Here is a 12,334-nt window from a genome sequence, read left to right as displayed (position 1 = left end):
GGCTAGGAGTCCCACTGCATTTTATCTTTGCGTGTTTGTTTGTTCTGCTTGCTGAACACTGGCTTTCATACCATCTTGTTCTGTAATTCAAAACTGACTTTATAATTAGGTCTGAAAAGGAACGGTTCCCAGGCAATTCCTTTATGAAACTGGTAAAGACAGTTATATTCGCTCTGGCTTGGTTTTGATGTAATTTGTCGGGGGTGAGGGCTACAGGGGTGCTGTTTTAAGTTATGGGGCTGGCCTCTCTGTTTGATGGGGGAGGGGACGAGGGCTGGATGCTGCTCTTGGGAACTGTGGATGGATGAGCAGAAGATGTTGGCACACTCTTCTCTTTCATCTTTGCAGAGTAAACTCAGAATTGGTTCATGTGTTTAAGCCCACCTGGCTCAAATTGAGCTGTTTGGCCCAAGAAAAAGGTTTAACCCACTGAATTACAGGGGCCACGGGAGGCTGCCTGGGTAGCAGACAGAAAAGGATTACTGGTTGGCTAACTCAAGAGTTTCCTCTTGCAGATTCCTGACACATTCTAGTCAACTCACATACTTAGAAACACGGGTTCAAGCCTAACTTCTCAACAGAGAAAAACGTATGATTCCCTTTTTACTTTTACATCTGGATGTGGGATCAGCAGCAGGCCTGGACTGGGGTGATGCACGCCCAATTTGACCTTGGGTCCCCTCCTGTCTGGCACTTATACCAGAGCACCCGTAGCAGCAGCAATTACCCTCTCACTGCTGGAACAAAACACCTGACCCAGAGCAGCCTATGGAAGGAAAGGGTTAATTCCAGCTTACAGTTTCAAGGAGCGGCCTGTGTGAGTGCATTTTGGCAAGGGGCTAGGGGGCTGGGGCTGTACACCCCAAGGCCTGCCTCAAGCAAGGTACCTCCTCCAATAAGCCTCTGCTTCCCAAACTGTCACCAGCTAGGGATTGAGTATGAAGCTTAATCACAAACCCATGAGGCCATTGGCACGGTTCATATTCAAACTACCACAGTACCTCTGTTTTGTTTTGCTTGTTGACGCTTTCAATTGAGATGTCCTTTGCAGGAGAGATCCTAGGGCTTTATAAAGCTTGAATACTGGTTTAGACTTAGAGGTGTGTGGCCTAACCTGTACCCCATAAATCAGGATATCAGGTCCTTTCCCCTATTCCATGAAGCAAACCTCAAACCCTGAGGCACTGACTACCGTGTTTTCTCAGCCCCATGCTCTCTACTTGTTATTGTTCAATAACTCAGACTTCAAATCCTCCTCAAAGTCCACAATCGGTCTTTACTACTTCCTCCCCCAGCATGTGGAGACTCAGTTCTTCCGTCAGGCCTTCAGAGACTCCTTGTTTCCAGCTGCCTGGCATCTAATCAAATTGCCAAGCACCTGCCTCAAAGACACAAAGGCCAGTGGAGGCCTATTGGGCCACATGTTCTCCATAGCTGCTTGGCCTTGTGGTAATTCATGGAGGTGTTCATACCCTTTTCAGTCCCCTCGTTCAGAATGGAGTCACCTCTCTACTGTCAAAGTGTGAGAGAAACGACTGTAAATGGCTCACTTGTGACCATCTGTTATCCATCTTCTTTCTCCTCTCTCTTCTCTCTCTGTCTCTATTCAGTGCTGGGAACTTACACAGGGCCTTACCCAGGTAAGCATTTGAGCACTGGCCTCTGTCTCCAGCCTCTAGTTTCTAAGTTTTTATAGTTGTCTCTTGGTTTCTAAGATTGCACGCTGGCTTGCATGTGTTCATATCTTTTGACATTCCTCTTTCTAAATGTCTCTTCAGAAGAGAGGGCAAACATGCATATTGGACCTGTTATTTTACTAGTAACTGCTTATGTTGTTTTTTTTGAAGGATTTTGTAAGTCATTATGGTTCACAGGAAGTTGCAAAGGTATGGGGGGAGGAGGCTAGGAAGATTGGTCAGTGGTTAAAGCTAAAGGCACTTGCTTATAAATCCAGCCAGCCCTTGTTTGATTGATTCCCCAGAACCCACATAAAGCCAGATGCAAAAAGTGTGTCTGGTTTGCAGTAGTGCATGCACACACACATAATTAAAATTAAAAAAAAAATTTAAAGTAGCATCAAGCTTTCTTGAAAACATCATGCAGCCTCCCCTACTGCTAAATTCTTACCTAACTATGGTATGATCAAAAGCAGCCATTGGGCTGGAAAGATGGCTTAGTGATTAAGGTGCTTGCTTGCAAAGCCTAAGGAGCCAGGTTCTATTCCCCAGTACCCATGTAAGCCAGATGCCTAAGGTTACACGTGCATCTGGAATTTGTTTGCAATGGCTAGAGGCCCTGGTGTGCCCGTTCTCTCTCTATCTGCCTCTCCTCTCTCAAATACATAATAAAATTAAAATAAAAACAGTCATTGACACTGGCACAATTCACAGAACATACTCAGATTTTAGAAGGTTTACATCCAGTTGTACGTACATCATGCTGTTATTCTCTCATTTTGTCATTTTGAGAATATCACATATACTGAATCATATAATAGCTAACATTTTGATACTTTCCCCTCACTCAATATAATTCCCTTGATATCTGAGTTTGTGTGTGTGTGTGTGTGTAGCAGTAGTTTGTTCCTCTTGATTGTTGAGTAGTATTCCATGGTGTAGATGTAGAACAGTTTGTTTCACCATTTTCCCAAGGAAGGATATTTGAATTACTTACAACTTGGGGGAGTCACAAATAAATGCATTGTATTGCTGACAAAAACTTAAAATATAAAATTCAGAGAAGAACTGCAAATGTTGAAAATGGTATCATCTCCTCTCCCTCTTCCTCCTCCTCCTCTTCAATTATTCTTTTCTTTATATATTGAGAATATACTATATAGAAGGCACTACTATTTTAGGACTAGGGATATAAAGACTCACTCCACCTCAAATAATATGGAAATTGCCTCTTGAAGCTTATAGTCTAACAGAGGAGGCAATTAACCAAATAATCACACAGATATTTACAGATACAACTGGGTTAAATTTTATACCAGAGAAGTACACAGTGCTATGAAATTGTATGATGAGCTGATCCCTTCCCAGAAGCCCATACCCTAGTGTCATCACTTGGTGGGGGTGAAGGGGAGAGGTTAGAATTTCAGCATATGAACTTTGGATCTATGCTAAGTATTCAGCCTGTGGTAATTCCAGATCATGAAAAGGAAATAGTGGCAAACATGGAATGGGGTCTGTAGAAATAATGTTATTGTGCTACTTCTCAAATTTTGATAAGCTACACTGTTGTTATGTAGCATGTTAACATTTGGGAAATCTAGAAATTCCTTTTACTATGCTTGCAAATTCTTAAGTCTTACATTATTTCTAAAAGAGATATTTTCAACTTTTAAAAAAATGGGTAGATCTGAAAAATATTATACTACGTGAGGTACCCAGGTTCAGAAAGACAAATGCCACATTTTTTTTTTCCTCATACACAGTTCCTAACTTTGAATTTTAAAATTTCCGTGAAAGTTGGAGCAAGGATCTGTAGGGGCCGGTATGCTAGAAAGGAGGAGGGGCAGGGGAAGTTTAAGGGGAGGGCATAGAGAGGCAGAATACTGGGGGTGGAAAGTTTTAAATGGTGATAGGGGAGCAGATAGTAGGGAGAGTTAACCAAAACTAAAGACGTATGAAACAGCCATGCGGAAACATTCGTTAGCTAATTTTAAAAATGTAGCTAGAGAAATGGCTCAGGTAAGCACTTGCCTGCAAAGCCTAATTACCGAGTTTGATTCCCCAGTACCCACATAAAGCCAGATGCACAAAGGGGTGCATATGTCTGGAGTTTGTTTACAGTGGCTGGAGGACCTGAAGTCCATTTTCTCTCTCCTAAATAATATATGTATATATATTATTTAATATACATATATGTAATTTTTTAAAAGTCTGGGCAGAAGTCCCCTTTGTGAGTAGATAATGTTGCTCCCAGAAGCCATAGGTTTTGCAACAAAATCCCAGTGGCAGGGGTGAAATACCTCCCAGTGAATTGTTGGTCAGGGAGGTCTCTGAGGCCTCCAAAGCAACATAGACCATTGGTCTTGTGTTGCCCACTAGAACTAGATGGCAAGACCCTTTGGCTGAAGATGCCATAAGCTTTGGTTGTAGGTCACTGAGAAATCAAGCTGAAACTGAGCTGGAAGCTTCTTCGCCCCTGCTGGCTAGCTGTCATAGTTCTGCAAAGTGCTATGTCAGTTGCTGGGGGAGAAACGTCATCACCAACTAGCAACAGACCCTGTGAGCTACACCACTGAGCAGCCAACCAAGAAGTATACACTGGTGCAATAGTGGCATGACCAATGAGTATGAGAGGTAACCAATGAGTCCCTGATTGCATTTGAGTTTCCCTGTACAGGAGGAAACCCATTTCTGGTATTGAAAACCCAGTCAAAAGCTGATGGCTTGGAATGTCAGAGACCCTAGGAGGGAAAAACTCCTACTTTTGTTTGGCTAAAGATAGGTTGCATCTGTCAAGGGATAATGAAATATCCTGAAGGCTTTCAGGGAAGAAAAAAAAAACAAACACCTAGGTCACATTTATAGTAATTATCAGTAATAGTATTGAGAATTAGAAGATAGAGCAAAGCAGTTCTGCTGCTGTTTAATGATGTGGTAGCTTACAATAGCTAATGGGTGGTGTCTTGGAGGGTTTCATTTACTGTGTATGATGATTGGCTATCCTGAGACACAGGATGGAGTAGCCACTTTGTGAGGAGCTCCTGCTTTGCTTGGAATATCCCCTTTGAAACTACTTCCTGTCCTCTCTCCCTCTCCTTTCTCCCCTTCACTATATGCAGAGGACATCCTTGGCTAGTTTATTTAGAGGTAGCTCTGCCCTTCTAGCTCCTATTGGTAGAACTGAAACAGGAATTCTTTCTTCAGGAACTTGAGGAAAGGGCTGGGGTTCTTCTGAGCTGAATGTTTAATGGGGGCAGAGAAGAAACTGTTACCATTTAGGGACAGTGGCATTGCAATTCTCTACCTAAAGAATGGAAGGTGAAGCGGCCCCACCCCCTGAACTGTCTCCAGGGAGAAAGAATGGCCAGACAGGGAGAAAAACAACCAGATTTCAGACAGGCAGAAACATGTTGTGGTCTGGTACCTTCTGAGGCCAGGCAGTATTCCTGATATTTTATTTCTTTAGATATCTCAGTGTCTTTAAAATAAATTCTTCGGGCTGGAGAAGGGACTCAGCAGTTAAAGTCACTTTGCAGAAGTCTATTGGCCAGGTTCAATTCCCTAGCCACCTATGTAAAAAGCCAGACCTAAAAATGGTGCAAGTGTCTGGCATTCTGTTTACAATGGCAAGAGGCCCCCACATGCACACAAGCAAATAAACGAAAAAAAAAATTTAAAAAGAATTCTCCTCTTTATGGATCTTAAATTGATGTTACTTGGACTCAAAGGACTTTAGTAAAGTAGAAGCATGTTCGGATTTCCATACAGAGGTCTTAGCCCTTGAGAGCAGTTTGCATAGTTCAGATGCTGTTTTGTAACATGTCGTTCTTCATTCTAAAGGCTGTGTCTAACCCATGGGTGATGTAATGGAGGATGAAGCCTGACCTTGTCAAGTCTGAATGAATATAAATTGTTTGGGTTGTTTCCAAAGGATCACTTAATCACACAATGACCTGAAGGCACTTTTTAATTTAAAAAAAAATTATTTATTTACTTGAGGTGGGGGGGGGAGAGAAAGAAAGAAGCAGATAGAGAGAGAATGGATGTGTCAGGGCTTCTAGCCACTGCAAATGAACTCCAGATGCATGCATCGCCTTGCACAACTGGCTTATGTGGGTACTAGGGAACTGAACCTGGGTCCTTAGGCTTCTCAGGTAAGCGCCTTAACTGCTAAGCCATCTGTCAAGCCCTTGGAAGCACTTTTTAAAAATATGGGTTCTCAGGCCCAGAAAGCCAAGCTCCACATGTTCTCTCTCATATGTGGATCCTAGCTACAGATGATTGGGCTTCTGCGTGAGAAGGAAAATACTTGGTAGCAGAGGCCAGTAAGTTAAAAAGGAGACATAAAGGGAAGAGAAAGGAAGGGAGGAGGATCCTTAATAGGTTGATATTGTATATATGTAATTACAATGATTGTAATGGGAAGGTAATATGATGGAGAATGGAATTTCAAATGGGAAAGTGTGGGGGTCGGGAGGGAGGGAATTACCATGGGATATATTTTATAATCATGGAAAATGTTAATAAAAATTTTTAAAAAATAAATAAATAAAAGAGGGCTGAAAAAAAGTATGTACCACAAAGCCTTTCTTTCACTCTTGTAATAAAAATATTTTTAAAAAATCAATAAAGTTATATTACTTATGGAATGATCAAAAAAAAAAAATCAAATAAAAATATGGGTTCTGAAGCCAGGCATGGTGGCACATGACTTTAATCCCAGCCCTCGCGAGGCAGAGATAGGGGGATTGCCAGGAGTTCAAGGCCAGCCTGAGACTACAGAGTGAATTCCAGGTCAGCTGGGCTAGAGAGAGACTCTACCTCAAAAAACCAAAGGGGTTGGGGGGAAATGTATTCTGGGTTCCCTTTTTATCCTTAGCTGTGAAAGAATAAGTAGAAGGTAAGAAGAAGATATTTTTAAAAAGTTCTCCATTTTAGCTGTCTTCTAAGCATAAAAGTGCCTGGGTAGTTGTGGAGGGATTCAATTACAGACATGCAACTTTCTTTAAATCTTTTCTCTAAAAATATTGGGCTGATAAGCTGCTGTATTCACTACAGGCTTTATCTCACTTTATAGAGATTGTCCCATCAGTCGTCTCTAATCAGGCTGGCCTTGAGTAGAAAATGCTGAGTAGTTATAAGGCCCTAGAAAACCGATTTCTAAGAATAAAGTCAGCATTGCAAATAGGAATCCGAGGAGGTATTGAGATATTTGACAGAGTGTGGAGGTAGAAGTAACAACAGGGTCTTTAAAAATTTTAAATAGCGTGCCTCTTTCATCTGAGATCTCCCTGTCTCATGATTCCTCAGATATAAGTGCATTAGTGTTTACTTCTGGAGAACATATATGGGAACATTAATTTCAGTTGTCAACTTGATTGTGTCTAGAATCACTTAGGAGATAAAGCTCTGTGAGGGGTTTTCTAGATTGCATTGAGGTGGGAAGACCCACCCTACCTGTGGTGGCACCGTCCCATGGGCTGGGATACTGGACTGAATACAAAGAAGAGAGCCAGCTGAACATGAATTTCATCACTCTGCTTCCTGACCATGGGTGCAAAGTGATCAGTTGCCTCACACTCCGGCCACCACGACTTCTCCATCATAATGGGCTATATCTCCTTGAACTGTAAGCAGAGATAAACCTTTCCTCCCTTAAGCTGCTTCTTGTCAGGTATTTTGTCAGAGCCACAGGAAAAGTAAATAACACAATATTCTAAAAGTGAAATGGTACAGACAGGACCCTCTGTGCATGGATGGCACACAGATTTGTTAGCACTCTATACTTTAAAATGCAACAAAAACAAAATGTATTATACCATGAATAAAAAAGAGAGGGTATGGTATGAAATAATGAGTGCCAATATAGCTAAGACCCAATTAAATTTTTTAATTTTAATTTTAATTTATTGGAGAGCAACAGAGAGAGAGAGAGAGAGAGAGAGAAAGAGAAAGAGAGAGAGAGAATGGGCATGGCAGGGCCTCCAGCCACTGTGAACAGAACTCCAGATGCATGTGCCACCTTATGCATCTGGTTAACATGGGTCCTGGGGAATCGAGCCTTGAACTGGGGTCCTTATGCTTAACAGGCAAGTGCTTAACTGCTAAGCCATCTCTCCAGCCCAAGACCCAATTAATTTTTAAACCTAATCAAATACTCATTCCAGGGATGTATCACTGAGTACAAAGGAAAGCACACTATGACCAGCCAATGCAGTTATGGATGAGTGATTCTAATTATCTTAAATGTTTTTCAGGAGCATCTAATTTTGAAGTTTAGTTCATGAATAAATTTTGATTTATTTTGGATTTTTTATATGCCAATAAACAATATAGTTAAAATCTTCAAAAAGCCAGGTATATAGATGTAACACCAGTACTCAGGAGGCAAAGGCAGAAGGATATCCAATTTATGGTCAGCCTTAGTCTACAAAGCAAGACTCTCTCTTGAAGAAAATGCTTGTTATCATAACATATCATAAAATATTTACTCTATGTCAAAATTCATCTTTATCAAATATTAAATATTTTATTTTTCTAATATATAAGTAGTAGTATGCTAGTGTCTAGATTCATGAATTTTCAGTAATGCACTTTTTTTTAGTCATTAATTTGTGGTATTTTCTAACAAAATTAATACAGTTTGACATTTTGAAATTTAATCAATTATTTTTTAAGAGCAGTTTTAGAATGGCAGGAAAGTTGAGCAAAAATGTCGTCTTAATGTCTCTCATCTCAGTTGTTCTGTTTATCCATATGTTATATTTGCTACAACCGAAAAGTCAATATTGATACACAGTTTACATTAGAGATTTCTGCTTATATTTCACAGTCTGTGAGGTTGACAACTGTCTACTAATATTAATCTGCCACATTATCATACAGAATAGTTTCAGTCTTTAAAGTCCCTTCTGTTTATCCTACTCATCCATCCATCCCCCCAAAAAGCTGCAACATTGATTTTTTTTTTATTTTTAAAATTTTATTAGAGAGAGAGAGAGGAGAGAGAAAGAGAGAGAGAGAATTGGCCCACTAGGGCCTCAGCCACTACAATTGAACTCCAGACACTTGTACCACCTGTGGGCATGTGCAACCTTGTGCTTGCCTCACCTTTGACTGACTTTCTTATGTGGGATCTGGAGAGTCAAACATGGGTCCTTAGGCTTTGCAGGCAACTGTGTTAACAGCTAAGCCATCTCTCCAGCCCCAGTTGATCCATCCCCACAGCTTTTCCTGTTTCAAAACATCATCTAACTGGAATCATATGATTCTTTCACTTAGCAATGTGCATTTAAGGTTTTTGTTTTTCTTTTTGTGGCTTATTAGCTCCTTTGCTTTACACTCTTATTTATTGACATTAACTCAATTCTTTTTTTTTTTTTTTTTTTAATTTGAGAGCGACAGACACAGAGAGAAAGACAGAGAGAGGGAGAGAGAGAGAGAATGGGCACGCCAGGGCTTCCAGCCTCTGCAAACGAACTCCAGACGCGTGCGCCCCCTTGTGCATCTGGCTAACGTGGGACCTGGGGAACCGAGCCTCGAACCGGGGTCCTTAGGCTTCACAGGCAAGCGCTTAACCGCTAAGCCATCTCTCCAGCCCTTAACTCAACTCTTTAAAAATTTTTTTAAAAACTATTTTAGTGACTTATTTGTAAGGGGAGACAGAGATAGAGAAAGAGATAAAAAGAGAAGGAGAATGGGTACCCCAGAGCCTCTAGCCATTGCAAATTAACTCCAGACGCATGTGCCACTTTGTGCATCTGGATTTACGTGGGTTCTGGGGAACTGAATCCGGGTTGTTAGGCATTGCAGGCAAGTGCCTTTACTGATCCATCTCTCCAGCCCTAACTCACTTCTTTTCAGCCCTAAGTAACATTTCATCCTCTAGTTGAACCACAGTTTATCCATATAGGATATGTTCCAATCTCTAAGAATCTGTCTAACTGAATTCCAGACTAACTTACCCAACTATTTTGCATTTCCATGAGCAATGTGTAGACCTTTTCTGGAAATGGGGCCTCCAACTTGTGATTTTCTGCCTCAGCTTCACACTGGTCCTCCTATTTGCAATCCCCTGCATCAGCTTCCTCAGTGCTGGGATATAGACATGCCTAGCTAATAGAATATTCTGCTCTTCAGTGCTGGTCTTTAGCATTGGGTTCTTGGTGTTTTGCTCTTTTAGACATTGCAGTAGGTCACTGGGGGTTTCCCATTGTTATTTGAATTTGCAATGCCCTTAAGAAATATATGGTGTAGAGTATTTGTTCATAGATTTATTTAGTGAAGCTAGTATCTTTTCAAATCTCTGCCTACTTTTAAGTGAAATTGTTTGGTTTTGTATTATTGAGTTTTGGAGTTGTTTGTATATTTTGGATACCAGTCCTCTATCAGATATGTTTAGCAAAGATTTCCTCTGTGTTTTTTTTTTAATTCTCTTAATGGAGTTTTATTTTTATTTTTTGATATATTCACTTTTTTCCAGAAAATGAATAACAGAATTTGAACAAAATATATTTACAAAAAATGTGCCTTTTATGGTATTAATCACTTCATACCCCTAAAATTTAGTTACACATCATTTTATATTTTTCTTTGCTTTTTTTTTTTTCTTTTTTTTGACGTAGGGTCTCGCTCTAGCCCACACTGACCTGGAATTCATTCTGTAGTCTCAGGGGGCCTCGAACTCATGGTGATCCTCCTATCTCTGCCTCCCAAATGCTGAGATTAAAGGTGTGCACCACCATGGTTGGATGGCTTGTTTAATTAATTTCTTTCCTTCCTTCCTTCCTTCCTTTTTTAAGTAGGGTCTCACTCTAGCCCAGGCTAACCTAGAACTCACTTTGTAGGTCCAGGCTGGTCTCATACTCACAGGGAACCTTCTACCTCAATCTCCTGAGAGCTGGAATTAAAGGCATGCACCACTATGCTTGACTCAAGTTACATTTTTATAAGTAATAAGAAACAGCAGCCAGGCATGGTGGCACATGCTTTTAATCCCAGCATTCATGAGGCTAAAAAACTAAAACTGGCAAATTGATCTATGAACTTGCTTATCATATCTGAGGAACATGCTATAAAAGGGATATATTAATTAATAAATAAATAATTATATTAATTTAATTATTTTGAGTAATTTTTGCATGTATATGTATGAGGTATATGTGTATGTGTGTTCCTGTGTATGAGGGTGTGGTAGTTTGGATGGATGGCCTCCAATATATTCAGGATTTTATTAAAGTTTGAAATTAGATCTGCAGCTACCTGGCTGGAGGAGGTGTCACTGGGAAGATCCTAGGTTCCAGCCCTAAGGTGTGGGGGTAGATTTGGAAGTCCAGTCTAAAGATATGCAAAGTGCTGAGCTTTGCCTGGAATCCTAAGTGTTCTGTGTGGTGTGGCTTTGGGTTTTGGCTTGTGGCACTTCTCTATCTTTTTGCTTGCATCTGTGAAAACAGGCCAGCTTCTTCTGCCATTATGGAACTTCCCCTGGATCTGTAAGCTTCAATAAATATCTCTTCTTCCTTAACTTGGAGGAAGTGCTTGGTTTGGAAGTTCATCTCAGTGATGTAAGGCTGTCTGTGACAGAGAGTGTTGCATGCACACATATGTACATGTGTGTGGAGGTCAGAGGACAACTTCAGTTGTCATCCTCAGGTATGTCTACTGTCTAGCTTTGTTTGAGTCTTATTGACCTTGATCTCACCAATTATACTAGACTGGCAGACCAGTGAGCTCCAGGGATGTGTCTCTCTTTACTTCCCCAGCACTGGGATTACAGATATGTAACAGTTACCTTCTCATTGCTGGCATAAAACACCCAACCAGAAACAGCCCATGGAAAGAAAGGGCCTACTTCTGGATTATAGATTCAAGGGAAGACTCATCATGGTGGAGAAAGCATGGAAGGAGCAGACAGCCAGGCATCACACCTTTTTCATCAGTAGGGAGGAAGGAGAGAGACAGTGAGCTACACAGCACTGGCAAGTGGACTATAACATATCAAGACCTGCCACCAGTGACATACCTGCTCCAGCAGGGCTCCACCTCCCAAAGGCTCTGCTAGCTGGGGACTAAGTATGAGGTTTAATCACAAACACATGAGACTATGGAGACATTTTGCATTCAAACTACTACAAGGTATGTTCCACGACATATCTGCATTTACATGGATTCTGGTGATTGAACTCAGGTCCTAGTGCTTGTGAGTAATTTCAAAACATCAATAAAGTGCAGGCACTTTATTGACTAAGTTGTCTTCCCAGTCTTAGTCTGAGTAGTCTTTTATAAAATTCTTATTTATGAGCCAGGTATGGTGGTGCACACGTTTAATCCCAGCACATTGGAGGCAGAGGTAGGAGGATCACCATGAGTTAGAGGCCAGCCTGAGGCTACATAGTGAGTTCCAGGTCAGCCTGAGCTAGAGTCAGACCCTACCTCCATAAACCAAAAAAAAAAAAAAAAAAAAATCTTATTTATTTCGTGTGTGTGTGTGTATTTGTGGGCATGGCAGGGTCTCTTGCCACTGCAAATGAATGCCAGCTATATGTGCCACTTTTTGCATCTGGCTTTCTGTGGATACTAGAGAACTGAACCTGAGCTAGCAGAATTTGCAAGAAAGCACCTATAACTGCTGAGCCAAATCCCCAGCCCCTTCAACACTT

The sequence above is a fragment of the Jaculus jaculus genome, chromosome 2 (genome assembly GCF_020740685.1).
Source record: "Jaculus jaculus isolate mJacJac1 chromosome 2, mJacJac1.mat.Y.cur, whole genome shotgun sequence".
Taxonomy (NCBI): Eukaryota; Metazoa; Chordata; class Mammalia; order Rodentia; family Dipodidae; genus Jaculus; species Jaculus jaculus.
Note: the sequence above shows the minus strand (reverse complement) of the source record.